Below are 26,485 nucleotides of genomic sequence, written 5' to 3' on the forward strand. Positions count from 1 at the left end.
GCTGATTTGCCACCTCTTGTTTGATCAGCGTCATAAGGGCTTGAATGTAACTTGCGATGGGACACAGCAAGAAGTAGCGTCGTACTTTTAGTACTGAAATTTGAGATGGAGAACTGCGTCAAAGATGGGAAAATCATTCTGCCAAGTGTACAAATGGCGAAAACGAGGTGTCAGTGGGGAAGTATATTGCGCCAGTGACCGTGTGGCCTAATGGATAAGGCGTCGGACTTCGGATCCGAAGATTGCAGGTTCGAATCCTGTCACGGTCGAGTTTTTCCTGTTCTGCAAAAGATGCATGCTGTTTTACTGTGTTGTTTGAGTACACTAAAACTAGTTGGAAGTTGCTGCTGTCCGCTTCCTGGCTACAAAACCGGCGTCTACCAGAAGCACAAGCAAGACAAGGGTGATCTGTAGCGAAGTTTTCGGCACAGTGCCGTTCAGGAGAGTTTTTGTTGGAACTACTGCATCTGATTCAGGAGCCAAGGGCTACGCCACAGGCGTCTGCGCACAGTCGAGCATGTGTGTTGAATAATGGAGCTGATAGCCACGTATCATTTCATGCAGATTTGATGCCTTTCGGAGACAATTTTTCATTGAATAGGATTGTAGCTGATTTGTGGCAGCAGGAAATAAGCTGTAGTCAAAAGAATCTTCAATAGATGGTCGCAGGTCACATCAGTATTGTATGGCTCGTAACGCGTTGCGTGCAGCCCGGCTAGCTCAGTCGGTAGAGCATGAGTCTCTTAATCTCATGGTCGTGGGTTCGAGCCCCACGCTGTACGGCGCAAAATTTTGTGTCTACGCGGATCCAACATGCGCCCCTCTCGTGAGCCTTGCGTAATGAACGTAACGGGTTACGACGATGCCTAGCTTCGTATGAATATCAGAGGAACGGTATTTGAAGCTGAAAGTGACTCTGAAATGAAATAAATGTGTTGTTTTGCAATTTTAGTTGTACATCGATATAGTATGAGATGTGTAGGAAAGCAGCAGCTGTGCTAACTAAATGCAAATAATGGTCGCTCATGCGGTGCGTTTCGAGCTGAAGGGCTCCGATTCACTAGTTTGTAACAACAAAGTATCCTAAAAGTCCGCTAGGAGGCGCCTCTTTAGCTCAGTGGCAGAGCGCTGGTCTAGTAAACCAGAGGTCGTGAGTTCGATTCTCACAGGCGGCAGATGAATTTTGTAACAGCCCCTCCCACCGTGGCCCTTTCGAAAAAAGCGGTCAAGGATTAAAAAAATTATGAATGGGTGCGGTATTTAAGAAATGCTCTCGCAAATGAATAGTGTGAATGGTGCTATTAAAGTGGGCACCAGAAACTGCTGCTTTAGGCAGTCTCCGGAGAATGCCGACGTGAAATTCTTAGTTCTTGTGATGTATTTTCTACCCCTGATAAAGACCCTCGCGATTGTCGTCGTCGTCGTCGGCGCCGCCGCCGCTTTGGTAATAGCGACAATTCGCCATTGTATCACATAGGGTGAGGTACCTTCTGCAAGCGACTGAGATGGCACTAAACGATTGAAGCTGATTTGCCACCTCTTGTTTGATCAGCGTCATAAGGGCTTGAATGTAACTTGCGATGGGACACAGCAAGAAGTAGCGTCGTACTTTTAGTACTGAAATTTGAGATGGAGAACTGCGTCAAAGATGGGAAAATCATTCTGCCAAGTGTACAAATGGCGAAAACGAGGTGTGAGGGGGAAGTATATTGCGCCAGTGACCGTGTGGCCTCATGGATAAGGCGTCGGACTTCGGATCCGAAGATTGCAGGTTCGAATCCTGTCACGGTCGAGTTTTTCCTGTTCTGCAAAAGATGCATGCTGTTTTACTGTGTTGTTTGAGTACACTAAAACTAGTTGGAAGTTGCTGCTGTCCGCTTCCTGGCTACAAAACCGGCGTCTACCAGAAGCACAAGCAAGACAAGGGTGATCTGTAGCGAAGTTTTCGGCACAGTGCCGTTCAGGAGAGTTTTTGTTGGAACTACTGCATCTGATTCAGGAGCCAAGGGCTACGCCACAGGCGTCTGCGCACAGTCGAGCATGTGTGTTGAATAATGGTGCTGATAGCCACGTATCATTTCATGCAGATTTGATGCCTTTCGGAGACAATTTTTCATTGAATAGGATTGTAGCTGATTTGTGGCAGCAGGAAATAAGCTGTAGTCAAAAGAATCTTCAATAGATGGTCGCAGGTCACATCAGTATTGTATGGCTCGTAACGCGTTGCGTGCAGCCCGGCTAGCTCAGTCGGTAGAGCATGAGTCTCTTAATCTCAGGGTCGTAGGTTCGAGCCCCACGCTGGACGGCGCAAAATTTTGTGTCTACGCGGATCCAACATGCGCCCCTCTCGTGAGCCTTGCGTAATGAACGTAACGGGTTACGACGATGCCTAGCTTCGTATGAATATCAGAGGAACGGTATTTGAAGCTGAAAGTGACTCTGAAATGAAATAAATGTGTCGTTTTGCAATTTTAGTTGTACATCGATATAGTGTGAGATGTGTAGGAAAGCAGCAGCTGTGCTAACTAAATGCAAATAATGGTCGCTCATGCGGTGCGTTTCGAGCTGAAGGGCTCCGATTCACTAGTTTGTAAGAACAAAGTATCCTAAAAGTCCGCTAGGAGGCGCTTCCTTAGCTCAGTGGCAGAGCGCTGGTCTAGTAAACCAGAGGTCGTGAGTTCGATCCTCACAGGCGGCAAATGAATTTTGTAACAGCCCCTCCCACCGTGGCCCTTTCGAAAAAAGCGGTCAAGGATAAAAAAAATTATGAATGGGTGCGGTATTTAAGAAATGCTCTCGCAAATGAATAGTGTGAATGGTGCTATTAAAGTGGGCACCAGAAACTGCTGCTTTAGGCAGTCTCCGGAGAATGCCGACGTGAAATACTTAGTTCTTGTGATGTATTTTCTACCCCTGATAAAGACCCTCGCGATTGTCGTCGGCGCCGCCGCCGCTTTGGTAATAGCGACAATTCGCCATTGTATCACATAGGGTGAGGTACCTTCTGCAAGCGACTGAGATGGCACTAAACGATTGAAGCTGATTTGCCACCTCTTGTTTGATCAGCGTCATAAGGGCTTGAATGTAACTTGCGATGGGACACAGCAAGAAGTAGCGTCGTACTTTTAGTACTGAAATTTGAGATGGAGAACTGCGTCAAAGATGGGAAAATCATTCTGCCAAGTGTACAAATGGCGAAAACGAGGTGTGAGTGGGGAAGTATATTGCGCCAGTGACCGTGTGGCCTAATGGATAAGGCGTCGGACTTCGGATCCGAAGATTGCAGGTTCCAATCCTGTCACGGTCGAGTTTTTCCTGTTCTGCAAAATATGCATGCTGTTTTACTGTGTTGTTTGAGTACACTAAAACTAGTTGGAAGTTGCTGCTGTCCGCTTCCTGGCTACAAAACCGGCGTCTACCAGAAGCACAAGCAAGACAAGGGTGATCTGTAGCGAAGTTTTCGGCACAGTGCCGTTCAGGAGAGTTTTTGTTGGAACTACTGCATCTGATTCAGGAGCCAAGGGCTACGCCACAGGCGTCTGCGCACAGTCGAGCATGTGTGTTGAATAATGGTGCTGATAGCCACGTATCATTTCATGCAGATTTGATGCCTTTCGGAGACAATTTTTCATTGAATAGGATTGTAGCTGATTTGTGGCAGCAGGAAATAAGCTGTAGTCAAAAGAATCGTCAATAGATGGTCGCAGGTCACATCAGTATTGTATGGCTCGTAACGCGTTGCGTGCAGCCCGGCTAGCTCAGTCGGTAGAGCATGAGTCTCTTAATCTCAGGGTCGTGGGTTCGAGCCCCACGCTGGACGGCGCAAAATTTTGTGTCTACGCGGATCCAACATGCGCCCCTCTCGTGAGCCTTGCGTAATGAACGTAACGGGTTACGACGATGCCTAGCTTCGTATGAATATCAGAGGAACGGTATTTGAAGCTGAAAGTGACTCTGCAATGAAATAAATGTGTTGTTTTGCAATTTTAGTTGTACATCGATATAGTGTGAGATGTGTAGGAAAGCAGCAGCTGTGCTAACTAAATGCAAATAATGGTCGCTCATGCGGTGCGTTTCGAGCTGAAGGGCTCCGATTCACTAGTTTGTAAGAACAAAGTATCCTAAAAGTCCGCTAGGAGGCGCCTCCTTAGCTCAGTGGCAGAGCGCTGGTCTAGTAAACCAGAGGTCGTGAGTTCGATCCTCACAGGCGGCAAATGAAATTTGTAACAGCCCCTCCCACCGTGGCCCTTACGAAAAAAGCGGTCAAGGATAAAAAAAATTATGAATGGGTGCGGTATTTAAGAAATGCTCTCGCAAATGGATAGTGTGAATGGTGCTATTAAAGTGGGCACCAGAAACTGCTGCTTTAGGCAGTCTCCGGAGAATGCCGACGTGAAATACTTAGTTCTTGTGATGTATTTTCTACCCCTGATAAAGACCCTCGCGATTGTCGTCGTCGGCGCCGCCGCCGCTTTGGTAATAGCGACAATTCGCCATTGTATCACATAGGGTGAGGTACCTTCTGCAAGCGACTGAGATGGCACTAAACGATTGAAGCTGATTTGCCACCTCTTGTTTGATCAGCGTCATAAGGGCTTGAATGTAACTTGCGATGGGACACAGCAAGAAGTAGCGTCGTACTTTTAGTACTGAAATTTGAGATGGAGAACTGCGTCAAAGATGGGAAAATCATTCTGCCAAGTGTACAAATGGCGAAAACGAGGTGTGAGTGGGGAAGTATATTGCGCCAGTGACCGTGTGGCCTAATGGATAAGGCGTCGGACTTCGGATCCGAAGATTGCAGGTTCGAATCCTGTCACGGTCGAGTTTTTCCTGTTCTGCAAAAGATGCATGCTGTTTTACTGTGTTGTTTGAGTACACTAAAACTAGTTGGAAGTTGCTGCTGTCCGCTTCCTGGCTACAAAACCGGCGTCTACCAGAAGCACAAGCAAGACAAGGGTGATCTGTAGCGAAGTTTTCGGCACAGTGCCGTTCAGGAGAGTTTTTGTTGGAACTACTGCATCTGATTCAGGAGCCAAGGGCTACGCCACAGGCGTCTGCGCACAGTCGAGCATGTGTGTTGAATAATGGTGCTGATAGCCACGTATCATTTCATGCAGATTTGATGCCTTTCGGAGACAATTTTTCATTGAATAGGATTGTAGCTGATTTGTGGCAGCAGGAAATAAGCTGTAGTCAAAAGAATCTTCAATAGATGGTCGCAGGTCACATCAGTATTGTATGGCTCGTAACGCGTTGCGTGCAGCTCGGCTAGCTCAGTCGGTAGAGCATGAGTCTCTTAATCTCAGGGTCGTAGGTTCGAGCCCCTCGCTGGACGGCGCAAAGTTTTGTGTCTACGCGGATCCAACATGCGCCCCTCTCGTGAGCCTTGCGTAATGAACGTAACGGGTTACGACGATGCCTAGCTTCGTATGAATATCAGAGGAACGGTATTTGAAGCTGAAAGTGACTCTGAAATGAAATAAATGTGTCGTTTTGCAATTTTAGTTGTACATCGATATAGTGTGAGATGTGTAGGAAAGCAGCAGCTGTGCTAACTAAATGCAAATAATGGTCGCTCATGCGGTGCGTTTCGAGCTGAAGGGCTCCGATTCACTAGTTTGTAAGAACAAAGTATCCTAAAAGTCCGCTAGGAGGCGCCTCCTTAGCTCAGTGGCAGAGCGCTGGTCTAGTAAACCAGAGGTCGTGAGTTCGATCCTCACAGACGGCAAATGAATTTTGTAACAGCCCCTCCCACCGTGGCCCTTTCGAAAAAAGCGGTCAAGGATAAAAAAAATTATGAATGGGTGCGGTATTTAAGAAATGCTCTCGCAAATGAATAGTGTGAATGGTGCTATTAATGTGGGCACCAGAAACTGCTGCTTTAGGCAGTCTCCGGAGAATGCCGACGTGAAATACTTAGTTCTTGTGATGTATTTTCTACCCCTGATAAAGACCCTCGCGATTGGCGTCGTCGGCGCCGCCGCCGCTTTGGTAATAGCGACAATTCGCCATTGTATCACATAGGGTGAGGTACCTTCTGCAAGCGACTGAGATGGCACTAAACGATTGAAGCTGATTTGCCACCTCTTGTTTGATCAGCGTCATAAGGGCTTGAATGTAACTTGCGATGGGACACAGCAAGAAGTAGCGTCGTACTTTTAGTACTGAAATTTGAGATGGAGAACTGCGTCAAAGATGGGAAAATCATTCTGCCAAGTGTACAAATGGCGAAAACGAGGTGTCAGTGGGGAAGTATATTGCGCCAGTGACCGTGTGGCCTAATGGATAAGGCGTCGGACTTCGGATCCGAAGATTGCAGGTTCGAATCCTGTCACGGTCGAGTTTTTCCTGTTCTGCAAAAGATGCATGCTGTTTTACTGTGTTGTTTGAGTACACTAAAACTAGTTGGAAGTTGCTGCTGTCCGCTTCCTGGCTACAAAACCGGCGTCTACCAGAAGCACAAGCAAGACAAGGGTGATCTGTAGCGAAGTTTTCGGCACAGTGCCGTTCAGGAGAGTTTTTGTTGGAACTACTGCATCTGATTCAGGAGCCAAGGGCTACGCCACAGGCGTCTGCGCAAAGTCGAGCATGTGTGTTGAATAATGGTGCTGATAGCCACGTATCATTTCATGCAGATTTGATGCCTTTCGGAGACAATTTTTCATTGAATAGGATTGTAGCTGATTTGTGGCAGCAGGAAATAAGCTGTAGTCAAAAGAATCTTCAATAGATGGTCGCAGGTCACATCAGTATTGTATGGCTCATAACGCGTTGCGTGCAGCCCGGTTAGCTCAGTCGGTAGAGCATGAGTCTCTTAATCTCAGGGTCGTGGGTTCGAGCCCCACGCTGGACGGCGCAAAATTTTGTGTCTACGCGGATCCAACATGCGCCCCTCTCGTGAGCCTTGCGTAATGAACGTAACGGGTTACGACGATGCCTAGCTTCGTATGAATATCAGAGGAACGGTATTTGAAGCTGAAAGTGACTCTGCAATGAAATAAATGTGTTGTTTTGCAATTTTAGTTGTACATCGATATAGTGTGAGATGTGTAGGAAAGCAGCAGCTGTGCTAACTAAATGCAAATAATGGTCGCTCATGCGGTGCGTTTCGAGCTGAAGGGCTCCGATTCACTAGTTTGTAAGAACAAAGTATCCTAAAAGTCCGCTAGGAGGCGCCACCTTAGCTCAGTGGCAGAGCGCTGGTCTAGTAAACCAGAGGTCGTGAGTTCGATCCTCACAGGCGGCAAATGAAATTTGTAACAGCCCCTCCCACCGTGGCCCTTACGAAAAAAGCGGTCAAGGATAAAAAAAATTATGAATGGGTGCGGTATTTAAGAAATGCTCTCGCAAATGGATAGTGTGAATGGTGCTATTAAAGTGGGCACCAGAAACTGCTGCTTTAGGCAGTCTCCGGAGAATGCCGACGTGAAATACTTAGTTCTTGTGATGTATTTTCTACCCCTGATAAAGACCCTCGCGATTGTCGTCGTCGGCGCCGCCGCCGCTTTGGTAATAGCGACAATTCGCCATTGTATCACATAGGGTGAGGTACCTTCTGCAAGCGACTGAGACGGCACTAAACGATTGAAGCTGATTTGCCACCTCTTGTTTGATCAGCGTCATAAGGGCTTGAATGTAACTTGCGATGGGACACAGCAAGAAGTAGCGTCGTACTTTTAGTACTGAAATTTGAGATGGAGAACTGCGTCAAAGATGGGAAAATCATTCTGCCAAGTGTACAAATGGCGAAAACGAGGTGTGAGTGGGGAAGTATATTGCGCCAGTGACCGTGTATCCTAATGGATAAGGCGTCGGACTTCGGATCCGAAGATTGCAGGTTCGAATCCTGTCACGGTCGAGTTTTTCCTGTTCTGCAAAAGATGCATGCTGTTTTACTGTGTTGTTTGAGTACACTAAAACTAGTTGGAAGTTGCTGCTGTCCGCTTCCTGGCTACAAAACCGGCGTCTACCAGAAGCACAAGCAAGACAAGGGTGATCTGTAGCGAAGTTTTCGGCACAGTGCCGTTCAGGAGAGTTTTTGTTGGAACTACTGCATCTGATTCAGGAGCCAAGGGCTACGCCACAGGCGTCTGCGCAAAGTCGAGCATGTGTGTTGAATAATGGTGCTGATAGCCACGTATCATTTCATGCAGATTTGATGCCTTTCGGAGACAATTTTTCATTGAATAGGATTGTAGCTGATTTGTGGCAGCAGGAAATAAGCTGTAGTCAAAAGAATCTTCAATAGATGGTCGCAGGTCACATCAGTATTGTATGGCTCGTAACGCGTTGCGTGCAGCTCGGCTAGCTCAGTCGGTAGAGCATGAGTCTCTTAATCTCAGGGTCGTAGGTTCGAGCCCCTCGCTGGACGGCGCAAAATTTTGTGTCTACGCGGATCCAACATGCGCCCCTCTCGTGAGCCTTGCGTAATGAACGTAACGGGTTACGACGATGCCTAGCTTCGTATGAATATCAGAGGAACGGTATTTGAAGCTGAAAGTGACTCTGAAATGAAATAAATGTGTCGTTTTGCAATTTTAGTTGTACATCGATATAGTGTGAGATGTGTAGGAAAGCAGCAGCTGTGCTAACTAAATGCAAATAATGGTCGCTCATGCGGTGCGTTTCGAGCTGAAGGGCTCCGATTCACTAGTTTGTAAGAACAAAGTATCCTAAAAGTCCGCTAGGAGGCGCCTCCTTAGCTCAGTGGCAGAGCGCTGGTCTAGTAAACCAGAGGTCGTGAGTTCGATCCTCACAGACGGCAAATGAATTTTGTAACAGCCCCTCCCACCGTGGCCATTTCGAAAAAAGCGGTCAAGGATAAAAAAAATTATGAATGGGTGCGGTATTTAAGAAATGCTCTCGCAAATGAATAGTGTGAATGGTGCTATTAATGTGGGCACCAGAAACTGCTGCTTTAGGCAGTCTCCGGAGAATGCCGACGTGAAATACTTAGTTCTTGTGATGTATTTTCTACCCCTGATAAAGACCCTCGCGATTGTCGTCGTCGGCGCCGCCGCCGCTTTGGTAATAGCGACAATTCGCCATTGTATCACATAGGGTGAGGTACCTTCTGCAAGCGACTGAGATGGCACTAAACGATTGAAGCTGATTTGCCACCTCTTGTTTGATCAGCGTCATAAGGGCTTGAATGTAACTTGCGATGGGACACAGCAAGAAGTAGCGTCGTACTTTTAGTACTGAAATTTGAGATGGAGAACTGCGTCAAAGATGGGAAAATCATTCTGCCAAGTGTACAAATGGCGAAAACGAGGTGTGAGTGGGGAAGTATATTGCGCCAGTGACCGTGTGGCCTAATGGATAAGGCGTCGGACTTCGGATTCGAAGATTGCAGGTTCGAATCCTGTCACGGTCGAGTTTTTCCTGTTCTGCAAAAGATGCATGCTGTTTTACTGTGTTGTTTGAGTACACTAAAACTAGTTGGAAGTTGCTGCTGTCCGCTTCCTGGCTACAAAACCGGCGTCTACCAGAAGCACAAGCAAGACAAGGGTGATCTGTAGCGAAGTTTTCGGCACAGTGCCGTTCAGGAGAGTTTTTGTTGGAACTACTGCATCTGATTCAGGAGCCAAGGGCTACGCCACAGGCGTCTGCGCACAGTCGAGCATGTGTGTTGAATAATGGTGCTGATAGCCACGTATCATTTCATGCAGATTTGATGCCTTTCGGAGACAATTTTTCATTGAATAGGATTGTAGCTGATTTGTGGCAGCAGGAAATAAGCTGTAGTCAAAAGAATCTTCAATAGATGGTCGCAGGTCACATCAGTATTGTATAGCTCGTAACGCGTTGCGTGCAGCCCGGCTAGCTCAGTCGGTAGAGCATGAGTCTCTTAATCTCAGGGTCGTAGGATCGAGCCCCACGCTGGACGGCACAAAATTTTGTGTCTACGCGGATCCAACATGCGCCCCTCTCGTGAGCCTTGCGTAATGAACGTAACGGGTTACGACGATGCCTAGCTTCGTATGAATATCAGAGGAACGGTATTTGAAGCTGAAAGTGACTCTGAAATGAAATAAATGTGTCGTTTTGCAATTTTAGTTGTACATCGATATAGTGTGAGATGTGTAGGAAAGCAGCAGCTGTGCTAACTAAATGCAAATAATGGTCGCTCATGCGGTGCGTTTCGAGCTGAAGGGCTCCGATTCACTAGTTTGTAAGAACAAAGTATCCTAAAAGTCCGCTAGGAGGCGCTTCCTTAGCTCAGTGGCAGAGCGCTGGTCTAGTAAACCAGAGGTCGTGAGTTCGATCCTCACAGGCGGGATATGAATTTTGTAACAGACCCTCCCACCGTGGCCCTTTCGAAAAAAGCGGTCAAGGATAAAAAAAATTATGAATGGGTGCGGTATTTAAGAAATCCTCTCGCAAATGAATAGTGTGAATGGTGCTATTAAAGTGGGCACCAGAAACTGCTGCTTTAGGCAGTCTCCGGAGAATGCCGACGTGAAATACTTAGTTCTTGTGATGTATTTTCTACCCCTGATAAAGACCCTCGCGATTGTCGTCGTCGTCGTCGTCGTCGGCGCCGCCGCCGCTTTGGTAATAGCGACAATTCGCCATTGTCGGCGCCGCCGCCGCTTTGGTAATAGCGACAATTCGCCATTGTATCACATAGGGTGAGGTACCTTCTGCAAGCGACTGAGATGGCACTAAACGATTGAAGCTGATTTGCCACCTCTTGTTTGATCAGCGTCATAAGGGCTTGAATGTAACTTGCGATGGGACACAGCAAGAAGTAGCGTCGTACTTTTAGTACTGAAATTTGAGATGGAGAACTGCGTCAAAGATGGGAAAATCATTCTGCCAAGTGTACAAATGGCGAAAACGAGGTGTGAGTGGGGAAGTATATTGCGCCAGTGACCGTGTGGCCTAATGGATAAGGCGTCGGACTTCGGATCCGAAGATTGCAGGTTCGAATCCTGTCACAGTCGAGTTTTTCTTGTTCTGCAAAAGATGCATGCTGTTTTACTGTGTTGTTTGAGTACACTAAAACTAGTTGGAAGTTGCTGCTGTCCGCTTCCTGGCTACAAAACCGGCGTCTACCAGAAGCACAAGCAAGACAAGGGTGATCTGTAGTGAAGTTTTCGGCACAGTGCCGTTCAGGAGAGTTTTTGTTGGAACTACTGCATCTGATTCAGGAGCCAAGGGTTACGCCACAGGCGTCTGCGCAAAGTCGAGCATGTGTGTTGAATAATGGTGCTGATAGCCACGTATCATTTCATGCAGATTTGATGCCTTTCGGAGACAATTTTTCATTGAATAGGATTGTAGCTGATTTGTGGCAGCAGGAAATAAGCTGTAGTCAAAAGAATCTTCAATAGATGGTCGCAGGTCACATCAGTATTGTATGGCTCATAACGCGTTGCGTGCAGCCCGGTTAGCTCAGTCGGTAGAGCATGAGTCTCTTAATCTCAGGGTCGTGGGTTCGAGCCCCACGCTGGACGGCGCAAAATTTTGTGTCTACGCGGATCCAACATGCGCCCTTCTCGTGAGCCTTGCGTAATGAACGTAACGGGTTACGACGATGCCTAGCTTCGTATGAATACCAGAGGAACGGTATTTGAAGCTGAAAGTGACTCTGAAATGAAATAAATGTGTCGTTTTGCAATTTTAGTTGTACATCGATATAGTGTGAGATGTGTAGGAAAGCAGCAGCTGTGCTAACTAAATGCAAATAATGGTCGCTCATGCGGTGCGTTTCGAGCTGAAGGGCTCCGATTCACTAGTTTGTAAGAACAAAGTATCCTAAAAGTCCGCTAGGAGGCGCTTCCTTAGCTCAGTGGCAGAGCGCTGGTCTAGTAAACCAGAGGTCGTGAGTTCGATCCTCACAGGCGGGAAATGAATTTTGTAACAGCCCCTCCCACCGTGGCCCTTTCGAAAAAAGCGGTCAAGGATAAAAAAAATTATGAATGGGTGCGGTATTTAAGAAATGCTCTCGCAAATGAATAGTGTGAATGGTGCTATTAAAGTGGGCACCAGAAACTGCTGCTTTAGGCAGTCTCCGGAGAATGCCGACGTGAAATACTTAGTTCTTGTGATGTATTTTCTACCCCTGATAAAGACCCTCGCGATTGTCGTCGTCGTCGTCGTCGGCGCCGCCGCCGCTTTGGTAATAGCGACAATTCGCCATTGTCGGCGCCGCCGCCGCTTTGGTAATAGCGACAATTCGCCATTGTATCACATAGGGTGAGGTACCTTCTGCAAGCGACTGAGATGGCACTAAACGATTGAAGCTGATTTGCCACCTCTTGTTTGATCAGCGTCATAAGGGCTTGAATGTAACTTGCGATGGGACACAGCAAGAAGTAGCGTCGTACTTTTAGTACTGAAATTTGAGATGGAGAACTGCGTCAAAGATGGGAAAATCATTCTGCCAAGTGTACAAATGGCGAAAACGAGGTGTGAGTGGGGAAGTATATTGCGCCAGTGACCGTGTGGCCTAATGGATAAGGCGTCGGACTTCGGATCTTAAGATTGCAGGTTCGAATCCTGTCACGGTCGAGTTTTTCCTGTTCTGCAAAAGATGCATGCTGTTTTACTGTGTTGTTTGAGTACACTAAAACTAGTTGGAAGTTGCTGCTGTCCGCTTCCTGGCTACAAAACCGGCGTCTACCAGAAGCACAAGCAATACAAGGGTGATCTGTAGCGAAGTTTTCGGCACAGTGCCGTTCAGGAGAGTTTTTGTTGGAACTACTGCATCTGATTCAGGAGCCAAGGGCTACGCCACAGGCGTCTGCGCAAAGTCGAGCATGTGTGTTGAATAATGGTGCTGATAGCCACGTATCATTTCATGCAGATTTGATGCCTTTCGGAGACAATTTTTCATTGAATAGGATTGTAGCTGATTTGTGGCAGCAGGAAATAAGCTGTAGTCAAAAGAATCTTCAATAGATGGTCGCAGGTCACATCAGTATTGTATGGCTCATAACGCGTTGCGTGCAGCCCGGTTAGCTCAGTCGGTAGAGCATGAGTCTCTTAATCTCAGGGTCGTGGGTTCGAGCCCCACGCTGGACGGCGCAAAATTTTGTGTCTACGCGGATCCAACATGCGCCCCTCTCGTGAGCCTCGCGTAATGAACGTAACGGGTTACGACGATGCCTAGCTTCGTATGAATATCAGAGGAACGGTATTTGAAGCTGAAAGTGACTCTGCAATGAAATAAATGTGTTGTTTTGCAATTTTAGTTGTACATCGATATAGTGTGAGATGTGTAGGAAAGCAGCAGCTGTGCTAACTAAATGCAAATAATGGTCGCTCATGCGGTGCGTTTCGAGCTGAAGGGCTCCGATTCACTAGTTTGTAAGAACAAAGTATCCTAAAAGTCCGCTAGGAGGCGCCTCCTTAGCTCAGTGGCAGAGCGCTGGTCTAGTAAACCAGAGGTCGTGAGTTCGATCCTCACAGACGGCAAATGAATTTTGTAACAGCCCCTCCCACCGTGGCCCTTTCGAAAAAAGCGGTCAAGGATAAAAAAAATTATGAATGGGTGCGGTATTTAAGAAATGCTCTCGCAAATGAATAGTGTGAATGGTGCTATTAATGTGGGCACCAGAAACTGCTGCTTTAGGCAGTCTCCGGAGAATGCCGACGTGAAATACTTAGTTCTTGTGATGTATTTTCTACCCCTGATAAAGACCCTCGCGATTGTCGTCGTCGGCGCCGCCGCCGCTTTGGTAATAGCGACAATTCGCCATTGTATCACATAGGGTGAGGTACCTTCTGCAAGCGACTGAGATGGCACTAAACGATTGAAGCTGATTTGCCACCTCTTGTTTGATCAGCGTCATAAGGGCTTGAATGTAACTTGCGATGGGACACAGCAAGAAGTAGCGTCGTACTTTTAGTACTGAAATTTGAGATGGAGAACTGCGTCAAAGATGGGAAAATCATTCTGCCAAGTGTACAAATGGCGAAAACGAGGTGTGAGTGGGGAAGTATATTGCGCCAGTGACCGTGTGGCCTAATGGATAAGGCGTCGGACTTCGGATCCGAAGATTGCAGGTTCGAATCCTGTCACAGTCGAGTTTTTCCTGTTCTGCAAAAGATGCATGCTGTTTTACTGTGTTGTTTGAGTACACTAAAACTAGTTGGAAGTTGCTGCTGTCCGCTTCCTGGCTACAAAACCGGCGTCTACCAGAAGCACAAGCAAGACAAGGGTGATCTGTAGCGAAGTTTTCGGCACAGTGCCGTTCAGGAGAGTTTTTGTTGGAACTACTGCATCTGATTCAGGAGCCAAGGGCTACGCCACAGGCGTCTGCGCAAAGTCGAGCATGTGTGTTGAATAATGGTGCTGATAGCCACGTATCATTTCATGCAGATTTGATGCCTTTCGGAGACAATTTTTCATTGAATAGGATTGTAGCTGATTTGTGGCAGCAGGAAATAAGCTGTAGTCAAAAGAATCTTCAATAGATGGTCGCAGGTCACATCAGTATTGTATGGCTCATAACGCGTTGCGTGCAGCCCGGTTAGCTCAGTCGGTAGAGCATGAGTCTCTTAATCTCAGGGTCGTGGGTTCGAGCCCCACGCTGGACGGCGCAAAATTTTGTGTCTACGCGGATCCAACATGCGCCCCTCTCGTGAGCCTTGCGTAATGAACGTAACGGGTTACGACGATGCCTAGCTTCGTATGAATATCAGAGGAACGGTATTTGAAGCTGAAAGTGACTCTGCAATGAAATAAATGTGTTGTTTTGCAATTTTAGTTGTACATCGATATAGTGTGAGATGTGTAGGAAAGCAGCAGCTGTGCTAACTAAATGCAAATAATGGTCGCTCATGCGGTGCGTTTCGAGCTGAAGGGCTCCGATTCACTAGTTTGTAAGAACAAAGTATCCTAAAAGTCCGCTAGGAGGCGCCTCCTTAGCTCAGTGGCAGAGCGCTGGTCTAGTAAACCAGAGGTCGTGAGTTCGATCCTCACAGGCGGCAAATGAATTTTGTAACAGACCCTCCCACCGTGCCCCTTTCGAAAAAAGCGGTCAAGGATAAAAAAAATTATGAATGGGTGCGGTATTTAAGAAATGCTCTCGCAAATGAATAGTGTGAATGGTGCTATTAATGTGGGCACCAGAAACTGCTGCTTTAGGCAGTCTCCGGAGAATGCCGACGTGAAATACTTAGTTCTTGTGATGTATTTTCTACCCCTGATAAAGACCCTCGCGATTGTCGTCGTCGGCGCCGCCGCCGCTTTGGTAATAGCGACAATTCGCCATTGTATCACATAGGGTGAGGTACCTTCTGCAAGCGACTGAGATGGCACTAAACGATTGAAGCTGATTTGCCACCTCTTGTTTGATCAGCGTCATAAGGGCTTGAATGTAACTTGCGATGGGACACAGCAAGAAGTAGCGTCGTACTTTTAGTACTGAAATTTGAGATGGAGAACTGCGTCAAAGATGGGAAAATCATTCTGCCAAGTGTACAAATGGCGAAAACGAGGTGTGAGTGGGGAAGTATATTGCGCCAGTGACCGTGTGGCCTAATGGATAAGGCGTCGGACTTCGGATCCGAAGATTGCAGGTTCGAATCCTGTCACAGTCGAGTTTTCCCTGTTCTGCAAAAGATGCATGCTGTTTTACTGTGTTGTTTGAGTACACTAAAACTAGTTGGAAGTTGCTGCTGTCCGCTTCCTGGCTACAAAACCGGCGTCTACCAGAAGCACAAGCAAGACAAGGGTGATCTGTAGCGAAGTTTTCGGCACAGTGCCGTTCAGGAGAGTTTTTGTTGGAACTACTGCATCTGATTCAGGAGCCAAGGGCTACGCCACAGGCGTCTGCGCAAAGTCGAGCATGTGTGTTGAATAATGGTGCTGATAGCCACGTATCATTTCATGCAGATTTGATGCCTTTCGGAGACAATTTTTCATTGAATAGGATTGTAGCTGATTTGTGGCAGCAGGAAATAAGCTGTAGTCAAAAGAATCTTCAATAGATGGTCGCAGGTCACATCAGTATTGTATGGCTCATAACGCGTTGCGTGCAGCCCGGTTAGCTCAGTCGGTAGAGCATGAGTCTCTTAATCTCAAGGTCGTGGGTTCGAGCCCCACGCTGGACGGCGCAAAATTTTGTGTCTACGCGGATCCAACATGCGCCCCTCTCGTGAGCCTTGCGTAATGAACGTAACGGGTTACGACGATGCCTAGCTTCGTATGAATATCAGAGGAACGGTATTTGAAGCTGAAAGTGACTCTGCAATGAAATAAATGTGTTGTTTTGCAATTTTAGTTGTACATCGATATAGTGTGAGATGTGTAGGAAAGCAGCAGCTGTGCTAACTAAATGCAAATAATGGTCGCTCATGCGGTGCGTTTCGAGCTGAAGGGCTCCGATTCACTAGTTTGTAAGAACAAAGTATCCTAAAAGTCCGCTAGGAGGCGCCTCCTTAGCTCAGGGGCAGAGCGCTGGTTTAGTAAACCAGAGGTCGTGCGTTCGATCCTCACAGGCGGCAAATGAATTTTGTAACAGCCCCTCCCACCGTGGCCCTTTCGAAAAAAGCGGTCAAAGATAAAAAAAATTATGAATGGGTGCGGTATTAAAGAAATGCTCTCGCAAATGAATAGTGTGAATGGTGATATTAAAGTGGGCACCAGATACTGCTGCTTCAGGCAGTCTCCGGAGAATGCCGACTTGAAATACTTAGTTCTTGTGATGTATTTTCTACCCCTGATAAAGACCCTCGCGATTGTCGTCGGCGCCGCCGCCGCTTTGGTAATAGCGACAATTCGCCATTGTATCACATAGGGTGAGGTACCTTCTGCAAGCGACTGAGATGGCACTAAACGATTGAAGCTGATTTGCCACCTCTTGTTTGATCAGCGTCATAAGGGCTTGAATGTAACTTGCGATGGGACACAGCAAGAAGTAGCGTCGTACTTTTAGTACTGAAATTTGAGATGGAGAACTGCGTCAAAGATGGGAAAATCATTCTGCCAAGTGTACAAATGGCGAAAACGAGGTGTGAGTGGGGAAGTATATTGCGCCAGTGACCGTGTGGCCTAATGGATAAGGCGTCGGACTTCGGATCCGAAGATTGCAGGTTCGAATCCTGTCACGGTCGAGTTTTTCCTGTTCTGCAAAAGATGCATGCTGTTTTACTGTGTTGTTTGAGTACACTAAAACTAGTTGGAAGTTGCTGCTGTCCGCTTCCTGGCTACAAAACCGGCGTCTACCAGAAGCACAAGCAAGACAAGGGTGATCTGTAGCGAAGTTTTCGGCACAGTGCCGTTCAGGAGAGTTTTTGTTGGAACTACTGCATCTGATTCAGGAGCCAAGGGCTACGCCACAGGCGTCTGCGCACAGTCGAGCATGTGTGTTGAATAATGGTGCTGATAGCCACGTATCATTTCATGCAGATTTGATGCCTTTCGGAGACAATTTTTCATTGAATAGGATTGTAGCTGATTTGTGGCAGCAGGAAATAAGCTGTAGTCAAAAGAATCTTCAATAGATGGTCGCAGGTCACATCAGTATTGTATGGCTCATAACGCGTTGCGTGCAGCCCGGTTAGCTCAGTCGGTAGAGCATGAGTCTCTTAATCTCAGGGTCGTGGGTTCGAGCCCCACGCTGGACGGCGCAAAATTTTGTGTCTACGCGGATCCAACATGCGCCCCTCTCGTGAGCCTTGCGTAATGAACGTAACGGGTTACGACGATGCCTAGCTTCGTATGAATATCAGAGGAACGGTATTTGAAGCTGAAAGTGACTCTGAAATGAAATAAATGTGTTGTTTTGCAATTTTAGTTGTACATCGATATAGTGTGAGATGTGTAGGAAAGCAGCAGCTGTGCTAACTAAATGCAAATAATGGTCGCTCATGCGGTGCGTTTCGAGCTGAAGGGCTCCGATTCACTAGTCTGTAAGAACAAAGTACCCTAAAAGTCCGCTAGGAGGCGTCTCCTTAGCTCAGTGGCAGAGCGCTGGTCTAGTAAACCAGAGGTCGTGAGTTCGATCCTCACAGGCGGCAAATGAATTTTGTAACAGCCCCTCCCACCGTGGCCCTTTCGAAAAAAGCGGTCAAAGATAAAAAAAATTATGAATGGGTGCGGTATTAAAGAAATGCTCTCGCAAATGAATAGTGTGAATGGTGATATTAAAGTGGGCACCAGAAACTGCTGCTTCAGGCAGTCTCCGGAGAATGCCGACTTGAAATACTTAGTTCTTGTGATGTATTTTCTACCCCTGATAAAGACCCTCGCGATTGTCGTCGGCGCCGCCGCCGCTTTGGTAATAGCGACAATTCGCCATTGTATCACATAGGGTGAGGTACCTTCTGCAAGCGACTGAGATGGCACTAAACGATTGAAGCTGATTTGCCACCTCTTGTTTGATCAGCGTCATAAGGGCTTGAATGTAACTTGCGATGGGACACAGCAAGAAGTAGCGTCGTACTTTTAGTACTGAAATTTGAGATGGAGAACTGCGTCAAAGATGGGAAAATCATTCTGCCAAGTGTACAAATGGCGAAAACGAGGTGTGAGTGGGGAAGTATATTGCGCCAGTGACCGTGTGGCCTAATGGATAAGGCGTCGGACTTCGGATCCGAAGATTGCAGGTTCGAATCCTGTCACGGTCGAGTTTTTCCTGTTCTGCAAAAGATGCATGCTGTTTTACTGTGTTGTTTGAGTACACTAAAACTAGTTGGAAGTTGCTGCTGTCCGCTTCCTGGCTACAAAACCGGCGTCTACCAGAAGCACAAGCAAGACAAGGGTGATCTGTAGCGAAGTTTTCGGCACAGTGCCGTTCAGGAGAGTTTTTGTTGGAACTACTGCATCTGATTCAGGAGCCAAGGGCTACGCCACAGGCGTCTGCGCAAAGTCGAGCATGTGTGTTGAATAATGGTGCTGATAGCCACGTATCATTTCATGCAGATTTGATGCCTTTCGGAGACAATTTTTCATTGAATAGGATTGTAGCTGATTAGTGGCAGCAGGAAATAAGCTGTAGTCAAAAGAATCTTCAATAGATGGTCGCAGGTCACATAAGTATTGTATGGCTCATAACGCGTTGCGTGCAGCCCGGTTAGCTCAGTCGGTAGAGCATGAGTCTCTTAATCTCAGGGTCGTGGGTTCGAGCCCCACGCTGTACGGCGCAAAATTTTGTGTCTACGCGGATCCAACATGCGCCCCTCTCGTGAGCCTTGCGTAATGAACGTAACGGGTTACGACGATGCCTAGCTTCGTATGAATATCAGAGGAACGGTATTTGAAGCTGAAAGTGACTCTGCAATGAAATAAATGTGTTGTTTTGCAATTTTAGTTGTACATCGATATAGTGTGAGATGTGTAGGAAAGCAGCAGCTGTGCTAACTAAATGCAAATAATGGTCGCTCATGCGGTGCGTTTCGAGCTGAAGGGCTCCGATTCACTAGTTTGTAAGAACAAAGTATCCTAAAAGACCGCTAGGAGGCGCCTCCTTAGCTCAGTGGCAGAGCGCTGGTCTAGTAAACCAGAGGTCGTGAGTTCGATCCTCACAGGCGGCAAATGAATTTTGTAACAGCCCCTCCCACCGTGGCCCTTTCGAAAAAAGCGGTCAAAGATAAAAAAAATTATGAATGGGTGCGGTATTTAAGAAATGCTCTCGCAAATGAATAGTGTGAATGGTGATATTAAAGTGGGCACCAGAAACTGCTGCTTCAGGCAGTCTCCGGAGAATGCCGACTTGAAATACTTAGTTCTTGTGATGTATTTTCTACCCCTGATAAAGACCCTCGCGATTGTCGTCGGCGCCGCCGCCGCTTTGGTAATAGCGACAATTCGCCATTGTATCACATAGGGTGAGGTACCTTCTGCAAGCGACTGAGATGGCACTAAACGATTGAAGCTGATTTGCCACCTCTTGTTTGATCAGCGTCATAAGGGCTTGAATGTAACTTGCGATGGGACACAGCAAGAAGTAGCGTCGTACTTTTAGTACTGAAATTTGAGATGGAGAACTGCGTCAAAGAGGGAAATTCATTCTGCCAAGTGTACAAATGGCGAAAACGAGGTGTGAGTGGGGAAGTATATTGCGCCAGTGACCGTGTGGCCTAATGGATAAGGCGTCGGACTTCGGATCCGAAGATTGCAGGTTCGAATCCTGTCACGGTCGAGTTTTTCCTGTTCTGCAAAAGATGCATGCTGTTTTACTGTGTTGTTTGAGTACACTAAAACTAGTTGGAAGTTGCTGCTGTCCGCTTCCTGGCTACAAAACCGGCGTCTACCAGAAGCACAAGCAAGACAAGGGTGATCTGTAGCGAAGTTTTCGGCACAGTGCCGTTCAGGAGAGTTTTTGTTGGAACTACTGCATCTGATTCAGGAGCCAAGGGCTACGCCACAGGCGTCTGCGCACAGTCGAGCATGTGTGTTGAATAATGGAGCTGATAGCCACGTATCATTTCATGCAGATTTGATGCCTTTCGGAGACAATTTTTCATTGAATAGGATTGTAGCTGATTTGTGGCAGCAGGAAATAAGCTGTAGTCAAAAGAATCTTCAATAGATGGTCGCAGGTCACAACAGTATTGTATGGCTCGTAACGCGTTGCGTGCAGCCCGGCTAGCTCAGTCGGTAGAGCATGAGTCTCTTAATCTCAGGGTAGTAGGTTCGAGCCCCACGCTGGACGGCGCAAAATTTTGTGTCTACGCGGATCCAACATGCGCCCCTCTCGTGAGCCTTGCGTAATGAACGTAACGGGTTACGACGATGCCTAGCTTCGTATGAATATCAGAGGAACGGTATTTGAAGCTGAAAGTGACTCTGAAATGAAATAAATGTGTCGTTTTGCAATTTTAGTTGTACATCGATATAGTGTGAGATGTGTAGGAAAGCAGCAGCTGTGCTAACTAAATGCAAATAATGGTCGCTCATGCGGTGCGTTTCTAGCTGAAGGGCTCCGATTCACTAGTTTGTAAGAACAAAGTATCCTAAAAGTCAGCTAGGAGGCGTCTCCTTAGCTCAGTGGCGGGCAGTCGCGCCTGAGACACCGTGCTGATCGGACGTATTGAGTGCTCCGCTCCGACACGTGTTTACAAGTCGTGATTACTACTAAACTTTCTCATTGCCCGTGAGGTGTTCTGATTTAGAGTATATTGATCTCGAGTTTGATTTTCGATCTTGTGTTATTCTAGCGGTTCTACCGCTAGCTATATTTTGCAATGTCCAGGTTATTTCCGCGCAAGTGTACACTCCGTTTTGAGTTCGACAAGTCTACCCGTTATGTGCAGCCTAGTTCCTTAGAAATACATGATTGGATTGTGGATGTTATTGGCATTACCTCTGATCAAGTGCACACAGCCTATTATGATACCGAGCAATATTGCTTCTTTGTAAAATTACTGAATCCTGTGTTACTGGACAAGATAATGGCGAAACACGGAGGGAGAGCTGTTTTTCGACACCGGGACGAATCTGTAAGTACTGTGATCATTTCTAATGCCGATGTCGAGTATACCAATGTGCGTATCTTTAACTTACCGCCTGAAGTAGACAACTGTTATCTGAAAGAGATTCTGTCCAAATTCGGGGATATCAAGCAGATTCGAAACGAACGGTGGTCGAACCAGCACAGGTTACAATGTTACAGTGGCGTCCGATCTGTGGAAATGCATATCAAGCAGAATATACCCTCTCATATAACCGTTTGTGACTATAGGGCTCATGTTACTTACAGTGGCCAAACTCCCACGTGCCATATCTGTAACGAGAGTGGTCACTTGCGTCAGGACTGTCCCAGGCGAATGTTTGTGCTAAAGAATTCGCTGCAGCAGCGTAAAAGGCTTACGTTGGCTGATGTAGTGGCGGATCAACCTATGTTCGAGCGTGAGGTCCCTAGTTCTGAAGCACCTTCGGAAGAGCTACATGAAATTCGCCCTGATGAGTTTCCGGTTCTGGTTAGGAGAGATAATGGTACTAAGCCACCGGCGAAAGTCGATGCCACGACTAATAAGAGGCGTCGGACTTGTGACAGCCGTGACTCTGATGATGACACCTTCAGTGCGCAAGCGACCGCGGAACCGGACGTGCGGGGAACCGCTTCGGACGCAAAAGTTCTACCCGGTGCGGCGATTGTGGACGATTCTTCTACCGCAATTTCAAGCGCCGATACTTCAGTAGATGCCATTCAGTTACCACAGGCTGATGTATCAGAACTTCCGCAACAACACACTCAGGAAGGTCAACAAGTAGGTGTGGCTCCCGTGTCTGCTGGAAGTACACACGTCGAGGCTCGCCGTGATGGTATACAAACAATATCTCCAGGCACGGACGGTACACAACACGTGGCGGCCGCTCCGGCCCTGGCCTCAGAACAACATGAATGTCAACAACTCCGCGACGGTATACAAACACAGCAGCCCGGGACTGTCATTGACAACAAACAGCTTCGGGCGGCGAGTATTGCCAAACAAGCTGATAGTGGAAGTGGTGGCTCAGCTGATCGCTCGCCAGAGGTTTCGGCGCACCCGCTCCCGGCGCAAGATGTGTCAGGAGAGAAGCTTGACGTCACCCACGACCCTCCCACGCCTCCGGCTGCAGCGGTGCTGCACAGTGTCCGTCACAGGATCCGATTACCACCCAATGTTAATGCTGTCCGGAAAAAGAGTAAAAACAAAGACGCAAGAGAACCCCTCAGTGACGTTCCAGACACGAATTCCGCGGCCGCTACTAAAATGGAATGGCATGAAGATGTGGACAATTAAAGGCAGTTGATCCCTCCTCTCAGACGTCCTGTTATTATGTCACAGGCCTATACGATCACGACCCTCAATATTAATAAAATCAGATCAGAAGTGAAACTGAACGCATTAAAACAATACCTATATGAGTCAGGAACTGACATAGCACTTTTGCAGGAGGTGTCCATGCCACAATTTACTCTTCCTGGGTTTATCGGCATTACGAATTTTTCCCCGGAAACGACCGTGGGGACCGCAATCTTAATTAGAGAAGGGATTCCAGTTACTGAGATTGACAGATTGGAATCGGGTAGAGGGGTGGGGATCACCGTTTTCGGCGTCACCATCATCAATTTGTACGCACCTTCCGGTACTACCTATAGAGCAGACCGAGCTACTTTTTTTCAGGAACATATACTCTATTTATTTAGGAAAAATCCCCGACGCCTTATCATTGGTGGTGATTTTAATTGTGTCTTATCCCGGAAAGATCAGTCCCCAAATTTTAATTATTCGCCTGCATTAAAGCGCCTCGTGACCGACTTAAAACTTAAAGATGTGTGGGAAATTCGGTACCCGACATTGGTACGCTTCACTCACATCGTCGCGAATTCCTGTAGCAGAATCGACAGGATTTATGTTTCCGACGTTTTCGAGAATGATTTATTAAAAGTAGAGACGATCCCCTCCAGTTTCTCCGATCACTGTGGTGTCATCGCGTGCCTGAAATTACTTCCACAACCCACACGATGGTATAGACATCAATGGAACCTGAATGTGTCATTGTTAACGGAGGTTGAGCTAGAGGAGGGGGTGCGTCGAGCTTGGGAGCAGTGCTTGCGCGCTACTAACAAGTTTCGTAGCACTATAGAGTGGTGGACTCTGCAGGCAAAGCCGAAACTGCGAAATGTCATCATGTACTTCGGAATTGAAAGGGCGGCGGAGATCAAAAAGACGATGGAATTTTATTACACGATCTTACGGGACCTGTACGATCGTGCAGACGCGACGACCACCAGAATCGACGACATTCGGAAAATAAAGGCAAAATTAATCAGTCTGAAGAGGATGCAACTGGACGGCCTTAAGATAAAATCTAAAGTGACGTCGGTTCGAGATGATGAAGCAGCCGCTCTGTACCACCTCGTCAAACATACACAGAACAGGAGGCGGACTTTTATTGACGCCCTGAAACTTGAGGATGGAACAACGGTTGACACTCAGCGAGAGATTGTCAAAGCTCTGCACGACTATTTTGTCAACACCTACGCATCAGCGGCTCTCCACGACGACTGCTATGATGGACTGTTTAGTGCCATTTCATCTACCGTAACTAGGGAAGAAAATGACTCTATTTCGTTAGCCTTCAGTAATAAAGATGTATTGGAGGTCGTCTGCAGTTCGCCGATTCGGAAATCCCCTGGCCCTGATGGCTTACCTATTGAATTTTACAGGCACTATTGGCACATTATCGGGGACAAAATTACTCAAGTCGTGAACGAAGTCTTGCAAGGAACGTCTGTCCCACCCGTCTTTAAGGAATGTAAAATTGTGCTTCTCCCTAAAAGCAGAGGTACTAAAACTATCACCAATTTCCGCCCAATCTCGTTGTTAAACTCTGATTATAAGATCGTGGCTCGCGCACTTAACATGAGACTCATGCCACTCACTGCTAAAATCATTGGCCAACAGCAGACATGTGCCTTCAGGAGAACAATTCTGCAAACGGCTGCTTTTTACAGAGACGTCATTGCTTTAACGAACGCTGGTAACATGAAATGTGGGCTGATCTTTCTTGATTTCTTTAAAGCTTTTGATCTCGTAAATCACGCGTACCTCCTCGAGACTATGCAAAGATTGGGTTTCTCTCAGAACACGATTGCCATGATTCAGAACGTGGCCATGGGAATCACTGCCAAACTTTCTGTCAACTCACAACTGACGCGACCAATACAAATCAACAGAGGGGTTCCACAAGGGAGCCCCTTGTCCATGTTGCTTTTTGTACTCTCCCTTGAACCTCTGTTACAACAGTTGCAGACGAAACTCACTGGGATTACGATTTCTGGGGTAAAAAGTGTAATCGGAGCTTATGCCGACGATGTGGGTGTGGTGATTCGCAATGTAGCTGATGTCACCATATTAGCGGCTGAACTTCGGAACTACTGTTTGGCGTCAGGGGCGCAGTTAAATGAACAAAAAACCAAATTTCTGAACCTCTGTGGCCTCCAGCATTTACGGGTTGATTATGCTACAACAGTCAGAGTACACAAGGCTCTGGGGATCGTGTTGACGGCCTCCTCTCTAAAGATGATAGCGGCTAACTGGCGGGATGTTGCACGTAAAATACATGGTGCCCTGATTGATAATTACCATCGCAGCCTCAACCAATTTGATCGCATTCAACTTATCAACGCCTGTATTTTATCAAAAGCCTACTACATGGCGCAGCTTCTGCCGCTCCCTGCAGTAATTGCTCGAAACATTATGTCGAAGATAACAAATTTTATTTGGCGCGGGGAAATTTTTCGAGTATCTGCCACAACTGCAACACTCCACCCCCTAAACGGAGGGATGGGCTTAGTCGACATCAAGAAAAAGGCAGCAGCTCTCTATGTCACACGGACGGTCTCTATCATTAACAATTACCCTTCGGGCATTACGGCGCAATTATTCACTGCCGTCAGGCCGCCAAGTCTTGACCCCCCGCTGAACATTCAGACCATCAGTTACAAGCTGAAATACATCCGAGATTATTACCTTGCACGCAGCTACATTAGTCAAGAGCTCTTAAATTCTCGACATTTAGCGGCTCCAGCAATATTGGCATACTGGCGACAACACGAAGGACCGAATCCAATTGTTACGAAGTACAGTGGCATCAACTGGGATATAGTATGGCGTAATGTCAGTTCCAGTGTCCATACTTCCGCCGCTCGAACTGCATGGTACAAAGCAATCAATGATGTGATTAGCACCAATGAGAGGCTACATAAAATCGGACTCAGTGATACACCTCTCTGCCATAGCTGTCAACTGGTGGATACCGTTATGCACCGTTATACCTGCGGAGAACGTGCACGGAATTGGGGCTGGCTGAGAGAAAAAATAGCCATTATTACCAGGACTACAACCACCAACATACCTTCAACTATGTTGTCTCGACCCGACGTGCGATATTATCCGCCGGCGAAAAATAACGTCGTTATGTGGTTGTTGGGCAACTATTCCAGCTATGATTTTAATAAACTTGGTGGCGACGATCACTTGGAATTCAAGATGATTATGGACATTGAATTCGCGAAAACCTTCAGCTATCCTAATCATGGCAACCTTTTCGGCAATATGCTTAAAATAATATTTAATAGCATGGGTATAGGGTAAGATATGTGAGTCTAAGGGGGTGGGCCCGGACCGCGGGACACCAGTAGTGCCGCGAAGAGGCCCCACTGCTTCTGTCTCTCGTGTACTGGTTCCCACCCCCCCCCCCTCCCTCTTCGCAGACAACACTCCAGTACACTGGAAACTGAGGATATTTCTTGGGTTAGTACCGGAGCCATTTTTTTCTAATTTTCTCCAGAAGTTACGACACACAGCAAAGAAGTGTGTTTTAATTGTTGATTTCCATTTCCTTTTTATTGTAAATGCCGGCTCCAGAAAAAAAAAAAAAAAAAAAAAAAAAAAAAAAAAAAGTGGCAGAGCGCTGGTCTAGTAAACCAGAGGTCGTGAGTTCGATCCTCACAGGCGGCAAATGAATTTTGTAACAGCCCCTCCCACCGTGGCCCTTTCGAAAAAAGCGGTCAAGGATAAAAAAAAATTA

General features: G+C 47.0%; 39 non-coding genes across 39 annotated transcripts; all 39 read left to right on the top strand.

The window, feature by feature from the left end:
* The first annotated feature begins 196 nt into the window (after window positions 1–196).
* Trnar-ucg (transfer RNA arginine (anticodon UCG)) lies at window positions 197–269 on the top strand. Its single transcript has one exon. It is a non-coding gene; the product is annotated as a tRNA-Arg (tRNA).
* A 440-nt stretch (window positions 270–709) lies between these two features.
* Window positions 710–782, top strand: Trnak-cuu (transfer RNA lysine (anticodon CUU)). The gene has a single exon. It is a non-coding gene; the product is annotated as a tRNA-Lys (tRNA).
* Window positions 783–1,103: 321 nt separating this feature from the next.
* On the top strand, window positions 1,104–1,175 carry Trnat-agu (transfer RNA threonine (anticodon AGU)). The gene has a single exon. It is a non-coding gene; the product is annotated as a tRNA-Thr (tRNA).
* A 544-nt stretch (window positions 1,176–1,719) lies between these two features.
* On the top strand, window positions 1,720–1,792 carry Trnar-ucg (transfer RNA arginine (anticodon UCG)). Its single transcript has one exon. It is a non-coding gene; the product is annotated as a tRNA-Arg (tRNA).
* Window positions 1,793–2,232: 440 nt separating this feature from the next.
* Trnak-cuu (transfer RNA lysine (anticodon CUU)) lies at window positions 2,233–2,305 on the top strand. The gene has a single exon. It is a non-coding gene; the product is annotated as a tRNA-Lys (tRNA).
* A 321-nt stretch (window positions 2,306–2,626) lies between these two features.
* Trnat-agu (transfer RNA threonine (anticodon AGU)) lies at window positions 2,627–2,698 on the top strand. Its single transcript has one exon. It is a non-coding gene; the product is annotated as a tRNA-Thr (tRNA).
* A 536-nt stretch (window positions 2,699–3,234) lies between these two features.
* On the top strand, window positions 3,235–3,307 carry Trnar-ucg (transfer RNA arginine (anticodon UCG)). Its single transcript has one exon. It is a non-coding gene; the product is annotated as a tRNA-Arg (tRNA).
* A 440-nt stretch (window positions 3,308–3,747) lies between these two features.
* Window positions 3,748–3,820, top strand: Trnak-cuu (transfer RNA lysine (anticodon CUU)). The gene has a single exon. It is a non-coding gene; the product is annotated as a tRNA-Lys (tRNA).
* Window positions 3,821–4,141: 321 nt separating this feature from the next.
* Trnat-agu (transfer RNA threonine (anticodon AGU)) lies at window positions 4,142–4,213 on the top strand. The gene has a single exon. It is a non-coding gene; the product is annotated as a tRNA-Thr (tRNA).
* Window positions 4,214–4,752: 539 nt separating this feature from the next.
* Window positions 4,753–4,825, top strand: Trnar-ucg (transfer RNA arginine (anticodon UCG)). Its single transcript has one exon. It is a non-coding gene; the product is annotated as a tRNA-Arg (tRNA).
* Window positions 4,826–5,265: 440 nt separating this feature from the next.
* Trnak-cuu (transfer RNA lysine (anticodon CUU)) lies at window positions 5,266–5,338 on the top strand. Its single transcript has one exon. It is a non-coding gene; the product is annotated as a tRNA-Lys (tRNA).
* Window positions 5,339–5,659: 321 nt separating this feature from the next.
* Window positions 5,660–5,731, top strand: Trnat-agu (transfer RNA threonine (anticodon AGU)). Its single transcript has one exon. It is a non-coding gene; the product is annotated as a tRNA-Thr (tRNA).
* Window positions 5,732–6,270: 539 nt separating this feature from the next.
* Window positions 6,271–6,343, top strand: Trnar-ucg (transfer RNA arginine (anticodon UCG)). Its single transcript has one exon. It is a non-coding gene; the product is annotated as a tRNA-Arg (tRNA).
* A 440-nt stretch (window positions 6,344–6,783) lies between these two features.
* Window positions 6,784–6,856, top strand: Trnak-cuu (transfer RNA lysine (anticodon CUU)). Its single transcript has one exon. It is a non-coding gene; the product is annotated as a tRNA-Lys (tRNA).
* Window positions 6,857–7,177: 321 nt separating this feature from the next.
* Trnat-agu (transfer RNA threonine (anticodon AGU)) lies at window positions 7,178–7,249 on the top strand. The gene has a single exon. It is a non-coding gene; the product is annotated as a tRNA-Thr (tRNA).
* A 539-nt stretch (window positions 7,250–7,788) lies between these two features.
* Window positions 7,789–7,861, top strand: Trnar-ucg (transfer RNA arginine (anticodon UCG)). Its single transcript has one exon. It is a non-coding gene; the product is annotated as a tRNA-Arg (tRNA).
* A 440-nt stretch (window positions 7,862–8,301) lies between these two features.
* Window positions 8,302–8,374, top strand: Trnak-cuu (transfer RNA lysine (anticodon CUU)). Its single transcript has one exon. It is a non-coding gene; the product is annotated as a tRNA-Lys (tRNA).
* Window positions 8,375–8,695: 321 nt separating this feature from the next.
* On the top strand, window positions 8,696–8,767 carry Trnat-agu (transfer RNA threonine (anticodon AGU)). Its single transcript has one exon. It is a non-coding gene; the product is annotated as a tRNA-Thr (tRNA).
* A 539-nt stretch (window positions 8,768–9,306) lies between these two features.
* Trnar-ucg (transfer RNA arginine (anticodon UCG)) lies at window positions 9,307–9,379 on the top strand. Its single transcript has one exon. It is a non-coding gene; the product is annotated as a tRNA-Arg (tRNA).
* A 440-nt stretch (window positions 9,380–9,819) lies between these two features.
* On the top strand, window positions 9,820–9,892 carry Trnak-cuu (transfer RNA lysine (anticodon CUU)). The gene has a single exon. It is a non-coding gene; the product is annotated as a tRNA-Lys (tRNA).
* Window positions 9,893–10,879: 987 nt separating this feature from the next.
* On the top strand, window positions 10,880–10,952 carry Trnar-ucg (transfer RNA arginine (anticodon UCG)). The gene has a single exon. It is a non-coding gene; the product is annotated as a tRNA-Arg (tRNA).
* Window positions 10,953–11,392: 440 nt separating this feature from the next.
* Trnak-cuu (transfer RNA lysine (anticodon CUU)) lies at window positions 11,393–11,465 on the top strand. The gene has a single exon. It is a non-coding gene; the product is annotated as a tRNA-Lys (tRNA).
* A 984-nt stretch (window positions 11,466–12,449) lies between these two features.
* Trnar-ucg (transfer RNA arginine (anticodon UCG)) lies at window positions 12,450–12,522 on the top strand. Its single transcript has one exon. It is a non-coding gene; the product is annotated as a tRNA-Arg (tRNA).
* A 440-nt stretch (window positions 12,523–12,962) lies between these two features.
* Trnak-cuu (transfer RNA lysine (anticodon CUU)) lies at window positions 12,963–13,035 on the top strand. Its single transcript has one exon. It is a non-coding gene; the product is annotated as a tRNA-Lys (tRNA).
* Window positions 13,036–13,356: 321 nt separating this feature from the next.
* Window positions 13,357–13,428, top strand: Trnat-agu (transfer RNA threonine (anticodon AGU)). The gene has a single exon. It is a non-coding gene; the product is annotated as a tRNA-Thr (tRNA).
* Window positions 13,429–13,967: 539 nt separating this feature from the next.
* Trnar-ucg (transfer RNA arginine (anticodon UCG)) lies at window positions 13,968–14,040 on the top strand. Its single transcript has one exon. It is a non-coding gene; the product is annotated as a tRNA-Arg (tRNA).
* A 440-nt stretch (window positions 14,041–14,480) lies between these two features.
* Trnak-cuu (transfer RNA lysine (anticodon CUU)) lies at window positions 14,481–14,553 on the top strand. The gene has a single exon. It is a non-coding gene; the product is annotated as a tRNA-Lys (tRNA).
* A 321-nt stretch (window positions 14,554–14,874) lies between these two features.
* Window positions 14,875–14,946, top strand: Trnat-agu (transfer RNA threonine (anticodon AGU)). The gene has a single exon. It is a non-coding gene; the product is annotated as a tRNA-Thr (tRNA).
* Window positions 14,947–15,485: 539 nt separating this feature from the next.
* Window positions 15,486–15,558, top strand: Trnar-ucg (transfer RNA arginine (anticodon UCG)). Its single transcript has one exon. It is a non-coding gene; the product is annotated as a tRNA-Arg (tRNA).
* A 440-nt stretch (window positions 15,559–15,998) lies between these two features.
* On the top strand, window positions 15,999–16,071 carry Trnak-cuu (transfer RNA lysine (anticodon CUU)). The gene has a single exon. It is a non-coding gene; the product is annotated as a tRNA-Lys (tRNA).
* Window positions 16,072–16,392: 321 nt separating this feature from the next.
* On the top strand, window positions 16,393–16,464 carry Trnat-agu (transfer RNA threonine (anticodon AGU)). Its single transcript has one exon. It is a non-coding gene; the product is annotated as a tRNA-Thr (tRNA).
* A 536-nt stretch (window positions 16,465–17,000) lies between these two features.
* On the top strand, window positions 17,001–17,073 carry Trnar-ucg (transfer RNA arginine (anticodon UCG)). Its single transcript has one exon. It is a non-coding gene; the product is annotated as a tRNA-Arg (tRNA).
* Window positions 17,074–17,513: 440 nt separating this feature from the next.
* On the top strand, window positions 17,514–17,586 carry Trnak-cuu (transfer RNA lysine (anticodon CUU)). Its single transcript has one exon. It is a non-coding gene; the product is annotated as a tRNA-Lys (tRNA).
* A 321-nt stretch (window positions 17,587–17,907) lies between these two features.
* Window positions 17,908–17,979, top strand: Trnat-agu (transfer RNA threonine (anticodon AGU)). The gene has a single exon. It is a non-coding gene; the product is annotated as a tRNA-Thr (tRNA).
* A 536-nt stretch (window positions 17,980–18,515) lies between these two features.
* Trnar-ucg (transfer RNA arginine (anticodon UCG)) lies at window positions 18,516–18,588 on the top strand. The gene has a single exon. It is a non-coding gene; the product is annotated as a tRNA-Arg (tRNA).
* Window positions 18,589–19,023: 435 nt separating this feature from the next.
* Trnak-cuu (transfer RNA lysine (anticodon CUU)) lies at window positions 19,024–19,101 on the top strand. The gene has a single exon. It is a non-coding gene; the product is annotated as a tRNA-Lys (tRNA).
* A 321-nt stretch (window positions 19,102–19,422) lies between these two features.
* Window positions 19,423–19,494, top strand: Trnat-agu (transfer RNA threonine (anticodon AGU)). Its single transcript has one exon. It is a non-coding gene; the product is annotated as a tRNA-Thr (tRNA).
* Window positions 19,495–20,029: 535 nt separating this feature from the next.
* Window positions 20,030–20,102, top strand: Trnar-ucg (transfer RNA arginine (anticodon UCG)). Its single transcript has one exon. It is a non-coding gene; the product is annotated as a tRNA-Arg (tRNA).
* Window positions 20,103–20,542: 440 nt separating this feature from the next.
* Trnak-cuu (transfer RNA lysine (anticodon CUU)) lies at window positions 20,543–20,615 on the top strand. Its single transcript has one exon. It is a non-coding gene; the product is annotated as a tRNA-Lys (tRNA).
* Window positions 20,616–26,485: the final 5,870 nt, after the last annotated feature.

Source organism: Schistocerca cancellata, chromosome 8 (assembly GCF_023864275.1).
Source record: "Schistocerca cancellata isolate TAMUIC-IGC-003103 chromosome 8, iqSchCanc2.1, whole genome shotgun sequence".
In the NCBI taxonomy this organism is placed as follows: domain Eukaryota; kingdom Metazoa; phylum Arthropoda; class Insecta; order Orthoptera; family Acrididae; genus Schistocerca; species Schistocerca cancellata.